The sequence below is a fragment of the Triticum urartu genome, chromosome 7A, assembly GCF_056163025.1.
Source record: "Triticum urartu cultivar PI428250 chromosome 7A, HENAU_Tu73, whole genome shotgun sequence".
NCBI classification, from domain to species: Eukaryota; Viridiplantae; Streptophyta; class Magnoliopsida; order Poales; family Poaceae; genus Triticum; species Triticum urartu.
In genome coordinates, this window is record NC_141879.1 from 666777461 (window position 1) to 666802199 (window position 24739).

Here is a 24739-nt window from a genome sequence, read left to right on the forward strand (position 1 = left end):
AACTTGGTGATGGTGACTAGAGAATTCTGTCAATCACAATCTTATCTGGAAGATTAACTCCCACTTGATTCAAGCGATTGTAGTACTCAGACAATCTGAGCACATGCTCACTAGTTGAGCGATTCTCCTCCATCTTTTAGCTATAGAACTTGTTGGAGACTTCATATCTCTCAACTCGGGTATTTGCTTGAAATATTGTCTTCAACTCCTGGAACATCTCATATGCTCCATGACGTTCAAAACGTCTTTGAAGTCCCGATTCTAAGCCATTAAGCATGGTGCACTAAACTATCAAGTAGTCATCATATTGAGCTAGCCAAACGTTCATAACATCTGCATCTGCTACTGCAATAGGTCCGTCACCTAGCGGTGCATCAAGGACATAATTCTTCTGTGCAGCAATGAGGATAAACCTCAGATCACGGATCCAATCCGCATCATTGCTACTAACATCTTTCAACACAATTTTCTCTAGGAACATATCAAAATAAAGACAGGGAAGCAACAACGCGAGCTATTGATCTACAATATAATTTGCAAAATACTACCAGGACTAAGTTCATGATAAATTTAAGTTAAATTAATCATATTACTTAAGAACTCCCACTTAGATAGACATCCCTCTAATCCTCTAAGTGATTACGTGATCCAAATCAACTAAACCATGTCCGATCATCACGTGAGATGGAGTAGTTTCATTGGTGAACATCACTATGTTGATCATATCTGCTATATGATTCACGCTCGACCTTTCGGTCTCCGTGTTCCGAGGCCATATCTGTATATGCTTGGCTCATCAAGTATAACCTGAGTATTCTGCGTGTGCAACTGTTTTGCACCCGTTGTATTTGAACGTAGAGCCTATCACACCCGATCATCACGTGGTGTCTCAGCACGAAGAACTTTCGCAACGGTGCATACTCAGGGAGAACACTTCTTGATAATTAGTGAGAGATCATCTTATAATGCTACCGTCAATCAAAGCAAGATAAGATACATAAAAGATAAACATCACATGCAATCAATATAAGTGATATGATATGGCCACCATCATCTTGTGCTTGTGATCTCCATCTTCGAAGCACCGTCATGATCACCATCGTCACCGGCGCGACACCTTGATCTCCATCGTAGCATCGTTGTCGTCTCGCCAATCTTATGCTTCGACGACTATCGCTACCGCTTAGTGATAAAGTAAAGCATTACAGCGCGATTGCATTGCATACAATAAAGCGACAACCATATGGCTCCTGCCAGTTGCCGATAACTCGGTTACAAAACATGATCATCTCATACAATAAAATTTAGCATCATGTCTTGACCATATCACATCATAACATGCCTTGCAAAAACAAGTTAGACGTCCTCTACTTTGTTGTTGCAATTTTTACGTGGCTGCTACGGGCTTAAGCAAGAACCAATCTTACCTACGCATCAAAACCACAACAATAGTTTGTCAAGTTGGTGCTGTTTTAACCTTCGCAAGGACCGGGCGTAGCCACACTCGGTTCAACTAAAGTTGGAGAAACTATCACCCGCCAGCCACCTATGTGCAAAGCACGTCGGGAGAACCGGTCTCGCGTAAGCGTACGCGTAATGTCGGTCCGGGCCGCTTCGTCCAACAATACCGCCGAACCAAAGTATGACATGCTGGTAAGCAGTATGACTTATATCGCCCACAACTCACTTGTGTTCTACTCGTGCATATAACATCAACATATAAAACCTAGGCTCTGATACCACTGTTGGGGAACGTAGTAATTTCAAAAAAAAATTCTACGCACACGCAAGATCATGGTGATGCATAGCAACGAGAGGGGAGAGTGTTGTCTACGTACCCTCGTAGACCGAAGCGGAAGCATTGACGCAACGTAGAGGAAGTAGTCGTACGTCTTGGCACACGTTACTCCGGCACCTCCGAGTTCTTGGCACACGTTCAGCTCGATGACGCTCCCCGGGCTCCGATCCAGCAAAGCTTCGGGGAAGAGTTCTGTCAGCACGACGGCGTGGTGACGATCTTGATGTTCAACCGTCGCAGGGCTTCGCCTAAGCACCGCTACAATATGACTGAGGTGTAATATCGTGGAGGGTGGCACCGCACACGGCTAAGGAACGATCACAAAGATCAACTTGTGTGTCCTAGGGTGCCCCCCTGCCCCCGTATATAAAGGAGCCAAGGGGAGGGGGCGGCCGGCCAAGGAGGGCGCGCCAAGGGGGAGTCCTACTCCCACCGGGAGTAGGACTCCCTTCTTTCCTAGTTGGATAAGGAGAAGGGGAAAGAGGAGGAAGAGGGAAAGGAAAAGGGGGGGCGCCGCCCCCTTCCCTTGTCCTATTCGGACTAGGAATGGGAGAGGCGCGCGGCCACCTCTTGCCTCCTTTCCTCTTCTCCCTTAAGGCCCATGTAGGCCCAATAACCCCCCCCGGGGATTCCGGTAACCCCCCGGTACTCCGGTAAAATCCCGATTTCACCCGGAACGATTCCGATATCCAAATATAGGCTTCCAATATATCGATCTTTATGTCTCGACCATTTCGAGACTCCTCGTCATGTCCATGATCACATACGGGACTCCGAACAACCTTCGGTACATCAAAATACATAAACTCATAATGAAACTGTCATCGTAACGTTAAGCGTGCGGACCCTACGGTTCGAGAACAATGTAGACATGACCGAGACACGTCTCCGGTCAATAACCAATAGCGGAACCTGGATGCTCATATTGGTTCCTACATATTCTACGAACATCTTTATCGGTCAGACCGCATAACAACATACGTTGTTCCCTTTGTCATCGGTATGTTACTTGCCCGAGAATCGATCGTCGGTATCTTAATACCTAGTTCAATCTCGTTACCGGCAAGTCTCTTTACTCGTTCCGTAATACATCATCTCACAACTAACTCATTAGTTGCAATGCTTGCAAGGCTTATGTGATGTGCATTACCGAGAGGGCCCAGAGATACCTCTCCGACAATCGGAGTGACAAATCCTAATCTCGAAATACGCCAACCCAACATGTACCTTTGGAGACACCTGTAGAGCTCCTTTATAATCACCCAGTTACGTTGTGACGTTTGGTAGCACACAAAGTGTTCCTCCGGCAAACGGGAGTTGCATAATCTCATAGTCATAGGAACATGTATAAGTCATGAAGAAAGCAATAGCAACATACTAAACTATCGGGTGCTAAGCTAATGGAATGGGTCATGTCAATCACATCATTCTCCTAATGATGTGATCCTGTTAATCAAATAACAACTCTTTTGTTTATGGTTAGAAAACATAACCATCTTCGACTAACGAGCTAGTCAAGTAGAGGCATACTAGTGACACTTTGTTTGTCTATGTATTCACACAAGTATTATGTTTCCGGTTAATACAATTCTAGCATGAATAATAAACATTTATCATGATATAAGGAAATAAATAATAACATTATTATTGCCTCTAGGGCATATTTCCTTCATGGCCCTCATGTTAGCGACTCGTTAATTAATCCTTGATTAATCATTTCATTCCTGAGCGGCAAAAATAAGCTTCGGCTCGGCTCATTCCCGCAACCCGCAACCCGCGGCGCGCGCGTCGTGACAAGGCGTGGCGAGGCGGGCGGCGGAGGAGGAGGAGCGCGCGTGTACCACTCCTCTTTCCAAGCTCCCAATGGCAAGTGGTAGAGCAGCCCTTATAAAGGGGTCTCAAGTCTCCTCAACTAGCAAGGTGGGACTAAACTTCCCACCACCTGCTATCTCATAGATGGGCCTCAAGATTAACCAGGGATTAGTGTCTTATATGGGCCTAAGCCCATCCATAATCCAACACGAACCACCACCGCGCCATGCCATAGTTGTCTCTGTACTGGCATTTTGGAAAGCATTTGGCCAGCGTTCTCCTTGTTGCCGATAGGAGACAATCTACGGCCGTCGGCGTCGCACGTCGTCCCCAACCTCTTTCGTTCGGCCGTTCGGTGACGCAGGGCGCCCTTCAGCACCATCACCCCCAAAACCTTGCTTTGCTGGTTGCGAGGGGAGCAGGGCATCCACTATTCAGCCGCTTTCCCAGCACGACCGCAAGGCGTTTGACGGATTGCTCACAAGGTACAATGGATAGTGGCGATGAGTTTTCTTTCACAACTTCATTTCCTCATCGGATGATTCATCCTCGGATGATGAAGAGTTGGCGGTCGCGTTTGTCGTACATGAACACATTACTAGGAAGCGGCCTCGGTACAGGGGATCAATCCCCGACCATGCTCCGGCCTTGGATCGCAATAGGGAGAAAGGCCACACTGTTCTCTATGCCGATTACTTTAAGGATGGTGCACTCTTTAGGCCACATCAATTTTGTCGCCGATTCCGAATGAGAAGGCATGTGTTCAATCGTATTCGCGAGGAAGTGGTCGTGCATGACCCATACTTTGAGTGCAAAGAGGATGCCCTAGGTAAGTTTGGTTTCTTTTCATACTAGAAATGCACTGCGGCTATTCGCATGCTTGCATATGAAATTCCTGGTGATCTTGTGGATGAGTATGTTCGTATGAGTGAGTCCACATGTCTACTCTCATTGTATAGTTTTTGCATGGCCGTGGTGGAAGTGTTCGGCACGGAGTACCTCAGAGAGCCAACTGTCGTTGATACAAAGAGGTTGTTGGTGATCAATGCCGAGAGGGGCTTTCTGGGCATGCTTCATAGTACAAATTGTATACACTTGAAGTGGAAGAACCGTCCATTTACTTGGCAGGGCCAGTGCAAGGGGCATGTGAAAGGTGCCATTGTTATACTTGAAGCTGTGGCTTCACAAGATCTCTGGATATGGCATTCTTTCTTCGGCATGGCTGGTTCTTAGAATGATATTAGTGTTCTTTGGTGGACTCTGGTGTTTGCAAGGCTTGCGTAGGGTACTCCCCGGTGGTCAACTTTGAGGTCACTGGCCACCATTACAACAAGGGATATTACCTCGAAGGCATATTACCTAGCTGATGGCATCTATCCTCAGTGGTCCACTCTTGTGAAGACCATATCCAATCCACAAGGAGAGAAGAGACAAAGGTTTGTCCAAATGCAAGAGAGTGCTAGGAAGGATGTGGAGTTTGCTTTCGGTGTGCTTCAGTCTCGATGGGGTATCGTTCGTAACCCTGCATTGACATGGAGCACGAAGAAGATTTGGGAGGTGATGACTGCTTATGTGAACATGTACAACATGATCGTGGAGGATGAGCGCGATGATAACATCTACGACCAAGGGTTTGATTTTCAGGGTGAAAATGTTGAGCCTAAGCATACACCTCCTGCAACCTTTGAATAGTTTGTCCAGTTTCATCGGGAATTGCGTGATTGGCATACTCATGTCCAGCTCCAGGATGACTCGGTTGCGCACGTGTGGACTCACGTTGGCAACCAGTAGATTTATTAGTTTAATTCCTTGGCATGCAAACAAAATTTGATTGGGTTCTAAGACTATTTGATATTGTTTTCTTGTCATGCAAACAAATTTTCGATTGGGTTGTAAGACTATTTCGGTGCTATGCTTGATTTGAACAATTTTAATGCATCATTTTTCATTTTTTTAGTATGCTGGTGAACGAACGAGATGCGGCCGCACAGCCGAAATGCGTTCGCGCGTTGGGCGCACGGCCGACGCATCCAATAATCCGGGCGGACACGGCCCCATTGCGGCCCCCAAACAGACGAAAAGCGGACGGAGCGGACATCCGCTTGGGGTCGCGCGTTGGAGTTGGCCTAAGGGCAACTCTAACTGTGGAGCCTAAACAGACGTCTGTTTTGCCAGATTTCGTCCTTTTGGGTCGGCAAACAGACGCCATTATCCGGCTTGGATCTTCCACCGGTCAGTGCACTTATTAATTAGCCGCATGCCAAAAAACATGTCCGTGTTGGACTTAAAGAAAAAACAAAACAGGTGTCGCAAAAATATCCTAAAACATAAATATATAGCAAACTTAATTAAAACAGTCCATGATAGTCTCGTGCTTCGCATACTACTTATGTTGAAATTAAATAAACATAAAAAACCAATAAATCCACTGCCCGCGCGCCGCCTTCAAGCGCTACAGTCCTCCTCGTCGTCCCTGGTCTGGTCGATGTAGGGAGGTAGCGCCGAGAGGCGGGGTGGCGGCCCCCCAAAAGGGACGGGCGCGCCTTGTACCGGTAGCGGTGATGGAGGTGATGATCATGGCGCCAGCCCGCTTGCGGTGTTGGAGGCGGCGGCAGCGGGCTGCATGGCACCATGGTCGTCCACGACCAAGAGTGCTCATGCAGTGTCTGGTTCCACTCCGGGGTGGGTGGCCGGTCCTCCATCACCTCCTACTCCATGTCCAGCTCTGGCACGTAGACATCGGCGTAGCGGCGGCGATGGAGAGGGTTAGCCATCGGCGTCAGGTAACGCACCCGCATGCGGCCGCGCACTCTGGATGGGCTCAGTACGCGCACAGGTGGCGCACGAGGCGGGCTACAAGCACGGCCGGCAAAGAAAGTTTACCGGTGCATGTCGTGCTCGTCCTAAAACTATGTGTCCCAGCGCAATGAGTCGATGTCGTAGGGCCGGTCGGCGAGGTACTGGCACGGGATCCGTGCGTGCCGACGAGTGATCTCCTCTAGGCGAACGCGACCGCTCGCGCGGGACCAGCGGGGGATGGACACCCGATCCGGGCTCACATGCCACCAATTGCGGAGAAGGGCATTGGACCACGGCTGGGGGTGCCGGTCTACCAATACCGGCGGCAGCTCTCCACCTTGACATACGGTCGGAAGCGCACATGAGCCGTCGGAGGGGAGATCGAGAAGCGGCTGACAAGATGGAGTGTGTGGCCACGCTTCCAGACGAGGCGGACGACGACCCCGCCTTGTGTTCGTGCTTGGCCTTCTTGCCAGGCACCCACTTCCAAAAGCCAATGGAGGCGGGCGACGGGGAGTGAGGTGGGATGGCCCCGCTAGTCTAGGGTTTGGTGTCGGGCAAGGGGGGAGAAATGGCATGGACGCAAAGGGGAAGTAGAAGTGGACTGCCCAATCAATGCCTTCGCCATAAAAAAGGACGTGGCCGGGGCGGCTAGGTGGCTGACCGGCAAGCCCGCGTATTCGTGTGGATTAAATGTGGTTGGTGGGAGGTAGTTGGATTGCCGACACGCGGACCTGAGGTGAAGGACGAGAGGCCAATAAATGATTATATTACTACATGGAACTTGACAGATATGTCAAAAAATATGTTTTTGTATTAACATGATTTTTTGAACTTTAAAATTGTTTTCCCAAGCTGCACAGCTGCCAAACTTCTTACTCGTGGAACTCCCTCAAGCGTCAGATCGGTACTCCCTGCCAGAAACAAAGGGTTAGATCAGCGGCCGCACTCCCTCTTTTAATTTTTTTTTTACCAATGCTATTCTTATGTACGGATTCTACAAAAAAAATGCATATGCACCTAAGAGCCATTGCCAATTTCCGTAATACTAGCTCATTTCATGGCAGTTTATTTAAATCATGGAAGTGGTTATTGATGGGAACGCACTAGCACGTAGAGATTTTGTACGAACTTTACGTAAGAATAACATTTTTGATTTTTTATCTAAAAATAATATTCTAAAAATAGTTTATTAAAAATATATTTAAAAATGAGATATCAAATAAATAGATAATTAAATACAATTGAAGATGTTTGTCTTTTATTATCAAAACATTTGTCTTGTATTTATAATGGTGGTTCTGTATTGCCTATATAAGGGCTCGATTTCTGTTGGTGGATTTGTTCCTTGGATATCCTTGATGGGGAAAAACAAAGCCATCTAGAGCCTTTAAATATGAGGTCATCACCTTCTTGGATGGATTTCTAACTTTTATGCTGTCATGAATGGTGATTATAAGTCAATGAGCAGTTTTTCCATTACTTTATTTTCTCGTGCGACTTCTTCATCATTAGCCAACTCGCTCATTGTCAGGCATGTACATTCCGTTGTAAACTTCTTGTCTGATATCTATTGTTTCGTTGCCGTGGTTAATGAGACTTTATCATGTCTGTTTGAGATGGCTCTTGTCTTAACGCTTATAATATTGTGTCGAAGCCAATTTAGGTTTGTAAGTTAAACAATGTCTGTTTCTTGCTAAGTCCTTATTTTGGACGTGAGGTTTACTTTTTGATTTGTTTAATGCTATATTGTTGGCGTCTCAATTATATCGCTTTGTGCTAGTTCTACGACGAGGGATAAGCGTTGTGGTACCGTTGGTCGCGGCGGCAATTGCAGAGGAGAACTCATTCTAATGACTCACAACCGACGTGAATGTGGGAGGTCCCGTCACCGTACGTGCCTATGTGGCCTTCTACTAAAGTTATTACCTTGGGACGCCCGTTGGTGGTTTCAATGTTGACATCATCGTCACGGGGGCTGGTGAGTTCTACCCAGTTTGTTACCATGGATTTCACTCTAAATCTTTGCAAACCCAACATATCACGTTACTCCACAAATTACTTTACACATTTATCGATGCATTACAGTGTGTTTTTATATCCTCACACACAATATCTTTGATATATCTGGAGAAATTTCTAGTGTGTTGCGCGTATCTGTTTAGCTAATAAACATTAGATAACATAAAAGGTGTTTTTTAGATCATCTTTGGACATTTGAGAAGCTTGTGGCAGAAAAAGAATTTTTGCCTCTCAAAGAAACAAATTTAAGAAAATGACCATATTGCCAGCATGTTAGGCCATTTCTAGCCAATCCCCTTAAAGTTAACGGAGTAAAACCCTTCGTGAAGTATATATATACTCCACCAATTTTTTGCTGTTTCTAGCCGATCCCCTAAATTTAAAGAAGTAAACTTGAATTTGATCAAGTTCAATGCAATTTGAACTGAAAATATATTCAAACCTAAACATAGATAGTTGTGCACAACCGAACGTAAAACATAAATTCAAACTAAACTAAGCAACTAAACTACTTCCGGTCGAACTGGAGGTCGAGCCAATCTTTCCTCGTCAGGTGCGGTGTGCCGCAAGCCGGGTCCGGCCGGTGGCGTCGTCGGGAAAGACACTCCTCCATTCGTTGACGTCGATCTCCTCGTCCTCGCCGCCCACCTTGCCGCCCTCCGCGCCACCGTCCTCGCCGCATTCGACCTCGTCGGAGGAGAGCACGATAACATCGCCGCCCTCCACGCCAGCAAAGATCATCCGCCCCGCCTCCACGAGCTCCGATGCTGCCGGCGGAGCTCTTGCATGTAGGCCTCGACCTCGGAGCGCTCCCTCGCCTCGCGGTCCTCCCGCGCCATACCCGAGCTAACCACCCTCGGCTCGTGGGGGACGAGGTCGACCGGACGTGTGCTGAAGGGAAAATTGAGCCGAGCCGTCGTCCCGTAGTAGCGGACCTGCCAACGGTCGTACTCCATGGCCGCGAGCTCGGCCGTGTGGATGCAGCCGAGCCATCGGCGGATGTGGGTCTCCTGATCAGTATTCTCGGCGACCCACCTCCCGCACCGCCGCTGCCGAAGCCCAAGGTAGGACCTCCTCGGCTGTCGGGCCCGAGGGAGGACGGGAAAGTCCTCAAACCGTCATAGGGGCATGGCGGCGGACAGATCGAGTGACCGGCGACGACGGCTCGACGAAGAGCCCGCGGAGGACGACCCGTGCGCGTGGCGGCGCGGATCCAAGTTGCGGATCGGCGGCCACCATGTCCGGCCATCGGCGGGGCGGGGAGGGCGCGGGCGTGCCAGCGGCGGTGCAGGGGAAGGAGAGGAGGTGGGGAGAAGAGACACCGATTTTACTCGGCCGTGTAGGGGGAGATTAAATATACGAGGAATTTCAAGGATGGAGTAAAAAATTTACTCCACTAAACCGTATAGGGGATCCTCTAGGTCAAACTTGGTGGAGCAAAATGCCAAATTTACTTCACTAAGTTGATACAGGGCATCGGTTAGACTACCCACAGTGGAAGTAACATAGATAGTAACATCACACATATTTAGATAAAATAGATGATGTGGCAAGTAATAAATGAAGAATACTCTTAGTTTTAATGTTCACTAGACTAGGCCGTAGGATATGCATGCGCGCAGCACTACCGGTACTAGACGCTACGACCACGCTAGCTATGTCTACGCGAAACATTTTCACGTGGAGAGCAACCGATATCCTCCTATCCCCCAGCATCGCTCGATCCAGAGGAACCGTGTGCATGATGCTGGCGAGTGGCGGAGCACGCACATACGCGTCCCGGCAGTGGAGCGGCAAACATACACATCAGCAGTGTCCCCCGCATTTCCGGAAGCGGCGCGGCATGGCGTTAGGGCGCCGCGAGATTCGACCGATCCTTGGCCCGTCTCCGTGTGTCGTTTCTTGAGTGTACATGTCATGGTTTGGTGGAGGAATTGATCGGCAGCAGATCAGAGGTTTGTCGTCGATCGCGTGATCGATGTCGAGCGGCTGCTGCTGCTGTCCAGTCGTGTATGGCAGTGTTCACGTCTAAACAAGGGACATACCGGTTTATCACATTGGTGAACGTTGGCGCGCAGCACGCGAGGCCAACAGTATGATCTCAGAAGGGAGAGGAAAACTAAATATGAGAAATGTTGCCAGTGACCGTTACCTACTCAGGGCATGCATAGTGATCACCCTTAGTTTCTGAAGGGGCCTAATTGACGACTATGTCGTAGTAGCTCATTTGTACCTTTCATTCTATGTCGATCTCTTGCTCTCATATTGTCAACTAATGTCGAACGTCACATGTAGTGCCATTCATCTGAGCACTGATGACTGCACGTGCCAATCGATCGTTAGTCAATGCCAGTGGCAAAAATGGAACGAGGGGAGACGTTCGTTCATTTGGCAGCACGTACGGCTCAGTTTTATTGGCACGTTTCTTCTTTCCGTGCTGGTCATAGCTAATCGGACGGTGCATGTTAGGTTCGTCCGGAGCCTGTGGGGGAGCTAGCTTTGATCGCTAGCCTGCTGGACATGAGGCCTTCTTTTCCATGCAGCCGCACATGGCATGCCTCGGATCAAATCAAGTATAGTTCGTACGTGGAGGACACAGACCAGTCGAGCGAGCAAGGACAAATTAAACGTCCGATTTTCACAACAGAGGCCAGTGCAGTGTCTGTGTGTTGGGTCGCTTCACGGGAATTTACTCAACTCAACACATGCATGCATGATGAGCAAGAGCAACGCTGAACTACACTTTGAGTGAGAAGAAATGAGAAGGCTTTGCGAGCTTGTATTGCATTTTCGTCAATTGCTCTTAATCAGTTCAATGGCTTCGATCGTTCCAATATGTCCATGTATTGCATAGTAACTCATGGCACTGTAGACTACTCATCCTAGAGTATAGTTGAGATGAATAACCACCGTTCCACCACAATGGGCAGCGTTATAATTTGACAGCAGTGGTAAGAATGTGCTCCTCCTCCACGTAAACCGTACTCGTGACCGTACAGATAAAAGGCACACACGACGGCTCAACCAAGCTTGCTCAACTGCACACACAGGCGCTCCTAGCCTCCTACCCGTCACTTTTGCCACAACAGGTAAAGGAGGTAGGGGCCTTCGCCGTGACACTGTGGCAGCCGGTCTCGGCCGCCCCGTCCGTACGCGAACACTGCCGCGGCCTGCACCGACGCAGGACCCACACGGCCACACGTCAGTGGTACTACTTGCTCAGTTTCTGTTTAGTTTGCATACACTTTGGACAAACCTAATATACAGAGTAAAAAGGACCGAAGAAAGTAAGATTGAAAAACGTTTGTGGCCTGTGGACCGGCTAAAACTTTCGCCGGTCCCGCGCGGCGCGTACAATAAAGGGCAATCGAACGTTTCATATTTTCCTCTTCACGCAAACATCAGCCCATGAGCCTCGTGCGACAGCTGGCCCAACTGCTCGCCCAGTCCCTCCCGACCCCTTTCTCTCGCTCAGCCGCTGTCTTCTTCCTCCCGATCCCCTTCTCTCTCAACCGCTTCTCGTGTTCCTCCTTCAGATCCCGCCACTCCTCGTTTTCCTCCTTCAGATCCCGCTGCTGGCTAGCCATCGGCTTGCAGATTCCACGTAGGTCCCATCTCCAACATCAGCGCGCACAAACACTTCTTCCATTGCCCTCGGCTTGCAGATTCATTCTGCACCGGCAAGCCGGAGTTGGGAAGCCGTCATGGACATGTCGTCCGCGAGTTGCTGCTCACAGTTTCATACGCTGGACCCGTCCACTAGAGATGCTGCAACCAACGACCAAAAAGCTACAACAATTTTATTCGAAAGCTTCAACTTGCGACATATAAAGTTTCAACCTGACACCGCGCACTGAAAAAGCTACATTCACTCATATGAAAGCTTCAACTGGAGAAATACATTAGTTTTATCAGACCACTGCAACTGGGCACGGGGAGCTGCAACCGTGGCCACAAGAGCTGGAACCACCGTCCAGCGGAGCTGCATCGATTCCAGCAAGAAAATGCACTGTTTTGCGGTGCAGCAAAATGCGATTGCGATTGTAGCTATATGGCATGCTGGTGGTAGCAATTTTCAATGCCGGTTGTAGCATGTAGCACAAATCCACGACATCTTGCTAGCCCCGTGCGCGGTGACCAGACTCGCGGGTTGCAGCTTTTCGAGAACATGGATGATGCTTTTCAATGTACATTTGTAACATTCGTCGACCTATGTCGCTGATGTTTGCAGCTCCCGTGTGAAAAGCTTGTAGCTCTGCGCGAACGTGGTTGCAGCTTTTGCCATATACGGTTGTAACAAACGACGGTGATTGCGTCTTCGGCTGCAGCTTCGGTTCCCGCAAAACCCATCATCGGATGCAGCATCTCCAATAGCCCGTTCCAGCATATATCAAATATGTTTCCAATATCCACATCTGACGGTTCGAGAAAATCCATGGCTGGAAGCACCAGCGGTACGACGGTGGATATACAGCGCACTACTCGTCGTCGCCAACGCCGGTAATCTTCCGACGCACATCAAAACACGTGTGTGTGTGTGTGGGGGGGGGGGGGTTGTGGCGACCGGCAAGAAACGTATGGGAGGCGCAGACCACTGGCGAGGTCGGCGAAGTGGCAGTGACCAGCGGCGAAATGGTGACTACTATCGACTGTGAGGGCAAACGAGGGAGGGCAACGGCGCGCTGCGCGACGTGGCGACTTGGGGGGGGGGGGCATGACCTGCAGTGGTGCTTTCTTCATATCTAAAAACGTGCCAGGGTGACAATCGTCGGCAAAGGGCGTGATCCGACGGCTATGCGGGGGGGGGGGGGGGGCATCTAACGGCCAGGGTTGGGCAGGCCAAAGTTTGGGCCGGCGCACCGGGGCGGAGGGCTGCCCTACAAGATTTGGTCAAAGTCTAACTTTATAAAGTTTGACTAGCTTTGTAAGAAAAAATATCAACATGATAAAATAATTTTCATAAAGTTTGACTTTGACCAAATTTTATATACTAAGTTTGGGCCGGCGCACCGGGGCAGAGGGCTGCCCTACAAGATTTGGTCAAAGTCTAACTTTATAAAGTTTGACTAGCTTTGTAAGAAAAAATATCAACATGATAAAATAATTTTCATAAAGTTTGACTTTGACCAAATTTTATATACTAACTAAAAAAATATAAAGTAATACTCCCTCCATTCCGCAATGTAGTGCTTTCTCTATTCCCGTGCTTCAACTTTGACCGTAAATTTAACTACCAAGACCGATTGCGACGGGAGCAAAAATTATATCAGTGAATTCGTATTCGAACGAAGTTTTCAATTATATAATTTTTTTTCTCCCGCCGCAGTTGGTCTCGTTGGTTAAATTTATGATTAAAGTTGGGCCTCGGGAAACACGGGCGCATTATATTTTGAAACGGAGGGAGTATAAGGCAGAACGAGAGAGGAAGGCACCAGTGAGATAGCGACACAGTTACTGACCTACAGCAGCCTACTCCTAGGTAGGTGTTCCTAGGATGCATTTGTTGCGGCCTGGGCGTCAGTCACGGGCGCACAGAAAGGACACAGGAGGTGGTGTCCGAAACAACAAGTTGGATCTACTCTGGACGATGGTGCTGCTGCTGTGTCCATGATGCGGTCCACGTTGTGTGCTCTTCTGGACGTGGCGATGGCATGCAGGCACAGTCTCCCACTCCATGTGACCGAGGACTCTTTGAAAGGTTCGCGGCTTCCGAGGCGATCGTGCCCAAGATCTCGCCGATGTGGAGTCGGATACGGTGCTCGAATGGATCCAAGTGGTGCAGCAGTGCTCGATCATGTCATGCTTTTCAGACACTTTAGTTTTTTCTGCATGTTGTCTGACACTTTATTGTACTTCGTCTGGTCCATTTTACTCTGCATATTAGAATTTCCTGAAGTCAAATTTCACAAAGTTTGACCGTATTTATATGAAAAAATATCAACATCTGACATGCTCAAGTTATATAATATGAAACTTTAAATCATGACACATCTAGTGGTATTGATTTTAGATTGTGAATGTTAATATTTTTTTCTATAAAGCTGGTTAAACTTTATGAGACTTGATTTTAGTTAAATCTTATATGCGAACTAAAAATGACCGGAGGAAGTACCGTATCAGTGCACCGATCGCTTTTTGACCCATGCATGCAGAAAGCTCGTAGTACCTGGTACTATGCCTAGCAGCGTCGGTCAGAAAGTGATTAGAGCAAGCAAGCCTGGGCAGAGGAGACGACGAGAAAGGTGGCATGGCAAGCCGACAGGAGTGAACGGGGCACGGGTTCGTCCAACTGTTGAGCCATGCACGTCCACGTGGGACGAGCCGCACGATGGTCGGCCGGCCGGAGCCCTGCCCGTCGGCCCTCGCATGCATCGCTCCGGGTCCGGCACGGCACGGCACGTACGTGTTGGCCCGCACCCAGTGCACCTCACCGGACCGCGTGCGGCGACCGCCACTTTTCCAGCGCATGCTGTGTTGGGACGAACAGATAGAATACCAACTGACGCCGCATGGAAAGATACGAGTTCCTCCAACTTTTGCAGTCAGCAGTCAAGTAGGAGAGCTGGTGTGTATGCTGAAACAGGGAACGTGATCACCAAAGTGAGCTAGTCAGCTGCGCGTCGACCGATCTTTTTGCCCCCTGGCTAGCTGGGCCGGCACCGTCGCGTGGATGTATCTGGATGGGTCGCGCGGAAAGTACAGACAGCCCCGCCGCCCGACACATTTACGGGTCCGTGTATCGCCGCGTACAGCTCGATCACGCGCACGTACCAGTGGGTGGCCCAGCCCCCTGGTTTCCATGCGGCGCTGGCCGTCTATTGTCGGCTGCACAACCGTCGTCGACCCAGCATGCCGGCCCCGCGCGCCAGGCCGCACCGGCAGCTGCGCGTGTGTCTCTGCTCAACGAATGACCTCCATAGCTCCACCGCCGCATCGTTCGTCTGAAACTTGTTCGAGCTCCTCCCCGTCTCCCACAGCGCAGGCATGCGTGATCATCACGTGCTTCCCAACTGTACTAGCAGCTGTTGCTTTCATCAGTGGCGGTTCGCTTTTGCCGCGGGGAAACGACTTGCATTTGCACTCAGTTGATGGGCCTTTTCGCTTCCCGGGCCATACAATCTCCCCACAATGGCGCAGCTGGGTTCGCACTAGCATGTTCTTTAATTCTATGTGCTCCTCCAAGTTGTATCCTCTGCAAAGCGCGTACGTACGTTGCGTTGCTGGCGACGACACAATAATCTAAGCTAAAAAGATTTGAGGCCATAACTGGTAATGCAAAGTTCTGCGTCCGTACCACTCTACGCTACGTATAAAAAAATGAGAGAAGGCCAGCAAGCAAGGCGGTTTGATGCCGCGTTCGTGAGTTGGTTCTAGATGTTTTTTGGGCACGACCGAGTCCGTCGCTCAGCACAATGCTTCCATGCATAACGTAAGAACTAACCAGCTCCGGTATGGTACAGCTAACCAGTACTCACGTACGTTCTTTTTTTTGGAAGTATATTCACGTACTCTCTCCGTTCCGAATTACTTGTCACAGTTATAGATGTATCTAAATGTATTTTAGTTCTTGATACATTCATTTCTGTGACGAGTAATTTGAAACGGAGGAAATACATTCTTGTACCCAAGACTGCGCAGCCTAGTTTATGCCAAAACTATCACATCTCCTGTGGGACCCATTGCGTACAGTCCGGAATCACGGGCAGCCCTCCAAGAGTGGAAGTACTGCTTTAATTTTCCGTTATAGTGGACTCCGTTCTGTAGTCCAATAATGGTGTCAACCCCACCATATTTTAGGCCTGTTTTGTCATTGTTTGTGCTTATGTGTGTTTTGGTTGTGCTCTGCTTGATGTAAGTCACGATACCCCACTTGCCTTTGGAGCTTACGTGATCGTTCCTATAATCCTATTAAACTAATCACTTCTGGACAAACCTTAAGTAGATGTTAAGTATTGATGTGCAATATACCATCGTACAACACGACTACTGATCCGTACAATGATTATCGCTTAACAATGATGTTACTATGTTATTAACTTTTGTTGGCACATGCATAGTGGTGTACGTACGTAGTAGTATTCACGTGCAAGTGGGTTTTTGTGGCCACCAAACAGTTTAAGAATTCATCCCAATCTAGCTTCACAATCACTCTATGTACCTACATATAAATTTACAGCGATGACAGCACTGTCATCTTAACTCCGCCTAGCTTTGTTCAAGGTTGTATTTATCTCCGGGTCCACATCAAAGTACACGAACTCTCTTAGGCTTTGATGAAAAATCGCTCAGTTGTTAGCTGGACTACTCATCAGTGGCCACGCATGCATGCATCGGTCGATCGAGACAGGCATGTTCTTATCAGGTTTACGTTCTGCCGAAGATCCTGACCGAAATTCAAACCCTAGTCATCCCATGCAATTAGGACGCAATTATTGGCCATGACGCTAAAATCAAAGAGACAGTCTTCTTACTATCTGTAATGAGTAACTTAGAATATTACATGCATATGTTACCAGTCTATTACCACATTCACAGTGGGTAGTAACATATGTGTTGTGTCATGCATCATTTCATTTATTATGTTGTAGACTCATCTTTTCTTGATATATGTGATGTTACAGTAACTAGCAATGCTATCACATTCCTCTCTTTCTTCATTAATTATCTGTCACATCACCTATTTTGCCTAGATAAGTGTGATGTTATCATTTATGTTACTCCCACTGTGGGTAGTTTAACTGGTCATAGTGGGAGTAACTTATACTAGTGTCATGCATATGACACTACTCTAAGGGGGTGTTTGTTTCTAGTGACTTTTTTGTGTAGGAACTAGAAAAAGTCCCTCTTAAAGACTTTTTTACCAAACAGGAGGGACTTTTTAGGGACTAAATTAGGTATTTGGGACTAAATAAAGAAGACTCTCAAGCAGAGTCTTTTTTAAGACTTTTTGGGACTTTTCCAACAATGCCCCTCCATGCACTCATTGGCCCGCCACCCTGTGGTGTTGTTTGATTGTTATTTTTCTATATAGTAAGGGCAACATGGTCATTTAATAACCTCTAGAAAGGGACTAGGGACTTTTTAGTCTCTCGAAACAAACAAGGAAGGACTTTTTAGGGATTAGAGACTTTTTAGTTGGGAATAAAAAAAGTCCTAGGACTAGAGAACCAAACACCACCTAAGTTCCCTCCTTTCCAGTTTATAGGGCTTATCTCAAAATTTTAATTTTTTTTCATTTTATAAGGCTCAATTTGGTTGTTCCCCATCACATGTTCAGACTTCAAGGTGCATTAAATCATTGCATGCAAGTATTAAGAGAAAACTGACCAATGCATGCATAAAGTGCATGCATGCATTGCAATTAATGCATTCGTAAACTTAATTTTTTGAGGAAAACAAGGGCATTAATTGGGTGTTTTTGCAAACTACAAAAAATATTCCACCACTCATCATCTACCTTGGTTGGTGAGATTTTTGAATTGAGCCATATAAACCGGAAAGGAGGAAGAGTACTATATTCATAGTGCAAAGTAACATAGTACTAGTGTCATAGAGGACTTCATTTATTAGCTTGTAAACTCATCTTGTCTTGGGAAGCGCTATGTTACAGTAAAATATTATGTTACCACTTCTCATTAACTACATGCCACGTAAGCAAACTTTTCTAGAAGTGCGCTATGTTACTAGCTAAGTTATTCCCACTATGACTAGCCTAAGAAAATTAATCAAGTTGCAGTCAAGGCAAGGTTACGTGATGGACAAACTAGTAGATGTTAAGTATGGCTGTGCTATCAACGTAGAACACCACCGCTGGTCTATTCAATGATGATCGCTTAACAATGATGGTACTATGTTATTAACTTTAGTTGGCGCATGCATAGTGGTGTACGCATGTACGTAGTATTCACGTGGAAGTGGATTTTTGTACCCAGCAAGGAATTTAAGAATTCACCCCTCACTCTCTCTATATATAAATTCATAGCGAAGACAACACAGTCATCTTAACTCCGCCTAGCATTGTTCAAGGTTGAATTTATCTCCGCGTCCACATCAAAGTACACGGACACTCTTATACTTTTGATGTAGACATCTCAGCTATTACCTGGGCTACTTGTCAGTGGCCACGCATGCGTGCATCGGTCGATTGAGATGGGCATCTTCTTATCAGGCTCTCGAATGTTCTGCTCAAGATCCTGACCGAAACTCAAACTCGGTCATCCCACGCAATTAGGACGCTATTATTGATCATAATGATAATATCACAAAGACAGTCTTCTCACTAAGGCTGGTCACAATGGAGAGGAATTTAGGAGTAACATCACACACTTCAATACAACTTTGCTTATGTGTCACATATTTAATGAAGAGAGAGGTGCTTGTGGTAACTTGCTAAATTACCGGAACATCACACACTTCAAAAAACAATGAGTCTATAATCTAATAAATACATTGTTGCATGACACTACATAGATGTTCCTACCCACTGTGAAGGTAGTAACATAGTCTAGGAAAGTGTGTAAGTTACTAGACTATGTTCTTGCCCATTGTGACCAGCCTAAACGTAATGTAATCCAGTCTGACTGATGACCTAAGCAACTTAATTAATCAAGTTGCAATCAAGGCAAGAAACTGAAGTTCACAGGTTGGATTGGATGACTGGATCAGCGCCGTTTAAAAAACCCTAGATATTTTGGCCCAAATTAGCCAGTGCCGTTGAACTGATCAACGGTTTTGCCGTTGCTTTCCGGCGGTATTGTAGTAGTCCAGCATTTCTTCCCGTTCACATGCATGCAACCACCGCAGAGAGAGAAGAAAATGAGTGCGGCTCAGTCGGACGACGACGAATGCTTTGGACCGGCATGTGTACTTATGGAGATCTGCCTAATTTTGATGTAGTAGCGGATCATAGCCCAAGGAAGAGTTTGTCTGTAGCGCCGCCCAGTTGCACACATATGCAAGTTTAGCAGGTGAAAAGTAGTGCCTTCGCAAGCACCCACTTGTAGACAAGCAAAATTACCTAATTAAGCCTTGTACAATGCAAGGTGTTTAAGAGAGGTGTTTAAAGAAATAAATCATGTTTTTAACACTAATGCCTATTTGTTCAGCGTAGACGATTAATCAGGCATCTGCCGTAGAAATAAGCACTGGTGTATTAAAAAAATTGATTTATTTTTCTAAGCACCTAGCATACTACAAGGCCTTATAAGGGCATCTACAACGCCGGGCGCTAGGCCTGGGTGCTAGAAGAAATATCCTGTCCGATCGGCAGGTAGACTACAAAATCCGAGCGTCTATCCTGGCAGCGACACAAAAACTGGAGGCGGGCGCTTTGCCTTTTTTTTCTCCATAGCTATGCATGTATCGATTGGTTTTTCTACTAGTTCTGCAATTAATTTAGTGCCCCTCATTAGCGCTTGCCGTTGGGTCAGAAATGCTAAGCTTCTTTTCTATTTTATAAGAATTATTTTTTTATTCATAAGCGTCTACGTAAGCGCCCAGCAATGAAGATGGCCTAAGGTCGATCGAGTAACTGCAGACACTGCGACGACTGGACTTTCGGTTTCATCTCTTGTACGGTTGTGCCGACAGGGATGCCTGACGACGTTTGTACTTTGTGGTGTACACAGTACACTAGTACCAGTATATTACGCTATCAATTTCGTCTTATTACGCACTCTCGCTTTCGTACTCCGTCGGCAGCTGCTTTGGACCTGTCATCTACGTTGGACCGGTGGACCGACATCGTCGCCGGCCACTGTCACCGAGCTGGCTGTGACGGAGACAAGCAAGAGCTCCTAGAGCACACGTACACACAACGTACTTACGTACGTACGCCGATCCGTAGGCATTGCAATCTTGTTATTCCTAATGACACGGTACTTATTTGAGTACGTGTCCAAACATAGTGCAGAGAGCAGACAGAATGTATGCTCTTCTGGCCTTCGCGTCCATGCAAACGCCGAGCACACTTGAACGCGTAGGATGCAGCTAAGATTGCATGCCGTCGCGACTGAGTCAACCATGCGCGTAACTAACAATACGTACGTCGCCCCCCGTGGTTGCCAAGCTACTCACAGGACGAGCAAAGCTTCTCCTCAATCCCAACCGAAAGCGAGTAGATCAAACCAAACCAATTTCTTCAAAGTTCTAGAAAATTAGCAGCGAAGTCGCAGTCCCTTGCTCGACAGCTCGAGGACAAAAGATGGCGATGACACCTGCTTGGAGAGAAAGTGATGACCATGCTGCCTATGTGATATCTGGACGAGACTCTCTTCAGAGTATCTGACCTATCATGTGTGCGTTGTTCAACTGACTGAGTTCTCCCCTGCTTTTTTTTTTGTTAATTACCTTGACAATTCTATTTTACTTTACGGAATTTCTAATTTCCGAACATTCGGACTTTAGTATTAGATCCGAACGATCTTAGGAACCGTTCGATGCGCATCTGGCGGCAGCAATTCATCCCGATAATTATTGATGCGTGGCCCGCGATTGCCGCATTGATTAAGTCTGATCGTTTACCAGACTATTTTTGCACCGCATTGATTGCCGCATTGTGGCCTGGGCATTAATTGATCCGGTTTAATCTCCGGCTCTTAATTAGTATGATTAAATTCTCTAATCTAATTGGCGTGATTAAAGCTTGTTTATTCTTTTTTTTGTCAAAAAACAATGCGCGTGCAATAGGACTCGATCTCTTGTCCCTAGGATTCAGTACATGCAAGGTTAACCAGCTAACCTAGCAATTGGGGGTGTATGAACTCAACTAAAAAATTTACTTGGATACTCGTAAATTCAATTTATTTTAGTTTGGTCCTTCTGAATTGTACAAACTTATTAAAGCCTAGAACTTCATGCCTTAGCATGGTAACGCACGCACAGGAGAGCTGATAATTCACGTATAAACTCCGCGATAATTTTTTGCCCCGTGACGAAAGTTACTGAAAAACATACATTCCAATATTTTTTTGTGTAAATAGCATGATAATAGACGCACATGAGATCTGATAACTCATATACAAGCACCATGACAATTTATTGACCCAAGGAAAAAAGGCTGTTGAAAACATACCCCGATAACTTCCGTGCAAATAGCATGGTAATACACACAACAAAAGCTGATAACTCACTACAAACACCAGGTGATTTTTTTTACCTTGGGATAAAAGTATCTTGACAAACATGCCCCCAGTAACTTCTATGTAAACATTATGATAATATAAGCACAAAAGAGTTGATAACTTACTTAGTCTAGACGTGGTAAATTTTTGACCTAGAGTAAAATGTTATTGAAAAATACCACCGGTAACTCATGTGTAAATAACATGGTAATATACGCACAATAGAGCTGATAACTTACTTCATCCAGGTGTGGTAACTTTTTTGACCTGAGATTTTTTAATAGAAAATACCCTAACCCTCGATTGATCATGTGTAAATAGAACCATTTATTCCACTCACCAACAAGACACCCATTTGATAAAGAACATGACGCGTAGTGATGGTCGTCGAATGAAGTGACGGGTATGTCTCCATCTCCATCTCGATAAAAAAGTTTTATGGTAACTTCTGTGCAAATAACATGGTAATATACGTAGAACATAGCTAATAACTCATGTACAAACACCACGGTAACTTTTTTGACCCAGGGATAGAAGTTATTGAAAAACATCTCCCGGTAACTTGTGCGTAAATAACAAGTTAATATATGCACAACAGAGCTGATAACTAGGGTACAAATACTGCAATTATTTTTTACTATGTTTTAAGAGGAAAAAACATAACCCCAAGGAATTGTGTAAATAACATGGTAATATCCGACCTCTGACCTGATAACGTATGTCCAAACATTGCGGTAACTTTGACCCTGGGAAAAAGAAGTTGTAGAAAAACATACCCCGATAACTTATGCGTAGATAGCATGGTTTTTCATGGACCATAGACCTGATCATATGTGGCCAACGGCTAGCCGAGCACGGCACGGCCGGGCACACGCCTAAACAAATCTAGCCCGACACAACCTGCAAAGTTCCATTTATAAGTGGTCCATGCCGTGTCGGCACATGGACCTCACTTTGTGGCCCAGACACGACACTGATGGTTGACGGTGATATTGCGGACTTGATAATTTACTTACAAATTCTATGGTATCTTTCAACCCAGACGAAAAAAGTAGTTGAAACATATCATGGTAACTTCAGTGGAAACACCATAATAAGTTACATACAACAGGCGTGATAGTTCACATAGTCTTGGCGTGGTAACTTTTGACCTGAAAAAGAAGTAACCGAAACATACCAACATAGGATCTAGTTCCGAAGATCTCGTCGAGACGAATTTTTCATATAAAAACGAATTTTCAATCGGAGCGACGGTATAACCTACAAAACATTTTGAAGTTTCAAAACAGAAAGAATCTTTGCTGACATCATCTGTTTTGTTTTTTAGTTGCATGCATGCATATAATCATTCACAAGTGCTCCATCGGTGATCACAAACGTGAAGAGGATGGGTATAAAACTATGCATGATTAGCTAGTAGAAAGATCGTTCGGATCAATTACTAAATACATAACGTTCGATATGTATCACAGTCCTTTACTTAATGAGTGAGGCACATTTTTTTGGCTCCGTTTTGAAAAAAAAAACTGGAAGATCCTAATACACACGCACTGTATGGCTCTATATGCGGTCAGCTATTTTGAACCTGCCCATAAAACCTAAATTTTCATTTAAAAAAAACCCTCCACAGGCCCAAGTAGTTTAGTACTACCAAATGGTCAATCATTTTAGTACACCATTGTGCTCCATGACAGGCTGCCTGAACTGCTAGAGCTAGCTGGAGATCCATGGAAGTGCATTGCATTCTACACACCACCAGATCCTGGAGCAAACTTTTGCAGTAGCAAAATCATCCATTTCACAGCCTTGCGGCTTACATGATGTGTTATCAAGACCTCAAAATCCCCAGCAAAAGAAGAGGAAGAAGCTCCATTGCAGCTACCAGAGCTTGATCTTGAGCTAGCTACAAGAACACTCAGAAAAAGAAGGAGAATTCCCACAAGACAGCAGGTCCTAAAATTGTTGAGCTGCAGTAGAAAATGCGGCGGAATCCCCGTCCTACCCTCCCCAAACTCCCTATGTACAGCGTCCACGCAGGGGCAGATCTGGCAGAACGCAGCAGCTGGCGATTTGCTCTGCTGGTTCTGTGGTTCACCGGTTTGCCTTTGCCAGGGAGCAAATTTCCTGCCACGCCCGGCATGTCAGCCGAGCGAGGAGGGTTAAACGGGCAAGAAGGGCTTGGCTAGTAGTAGAGCGCGGCGTCGTCGTCGTCGGTTGCCTGGCAGCCGAGGTCGGAGAGGCCGAGGAGGAGGCGGCGGAAGTTGGCCACGGCGCAGGGGATGCGGAGTGCGCCAGGGTGGCCGTAGCCGTACTCCTGCGCGGCGCGCCGGAGCAGGGCCTTGAACGCCGGCTGGCCCAGGAGCTCGGCCCGCACGGCGAAGCGCTCGCTGGGGCCACCCTCCTCGCCGACGCACACCGGCACGTGCCCCTCCGGCACCCGCGAGCCCCGGCCGAGCCTCCGCGCGCCGAAGAACGAGGAGGACGACGACGAAGCTGCCGTGGAGGAGGCCTTCGCGGCAGCGTCGGGCCGGAGCGGCTTGTAGGCGGCGGCAGCGCAGGCGTCGGCCGCGGCCACGCGGGAGAGCCGTCTGAACAGGCGCTTCATCGTGCCGCTGCTTCGGTGGACGCCGGAGACCTCGAGACTCTTGTAAGTGGCGGCGGCGGCGGGTTCTTGGCGAGGGTCGACACTAGAGGTGAGAGAACACAATGCGGTTGTACTGAGACGGCCATGGTGGCTCCTTCTTATATAACGGGAGAGCTGGAGGTTGTGCGGCGTTGCACAGGTCCTCTTGCCATTTAAAAAATATATTTTTTCGCAATGGAATGTGGCCTTTCATACAAAATCGACACAAAGTTGACAGGAAAATGCGCCATGAATAACGTCTTGTCCTAACTTAAAATCATGACAAACAGTTGGGGATCTGTGGCTCCTTCATTTTCCTAATCAGTTGTACTCCCTTCAATCCACACTAATTTTCGCAGACTTGGTATAAAATTGTATTAAAGTTATATTAAATATATGACAATTAACATGGATCTGAGGGAGTATTATATTTTTCATATTTTGAGAAATGCTCCCTCTTTTCATAAATATGTATGTTCTAATTTCTGTGTGAATCCAAAGTACATTTTTAATATATTTGTTTACTTATTTCAGTTTTATGTAGTTCATATTAAAATATTCAAA

At 46.8% G+C, this 24739-nt stretch overlaps 1 pseudogene; it reads right to left on the reverse strand.

Moving 5' to 3' along the window:
• Positions 1 to 23102: 23102 nt before the first annotated feature.
• LOC125522652 (auxin-responsive protein SAUR72 pseudogene) lies at positions 23103 to 24265 on the reverse strand (annotated as a pseudogene).
• Between the last annotated feature and the right edge of the window lie 474 nt (positions 24266 to 24739).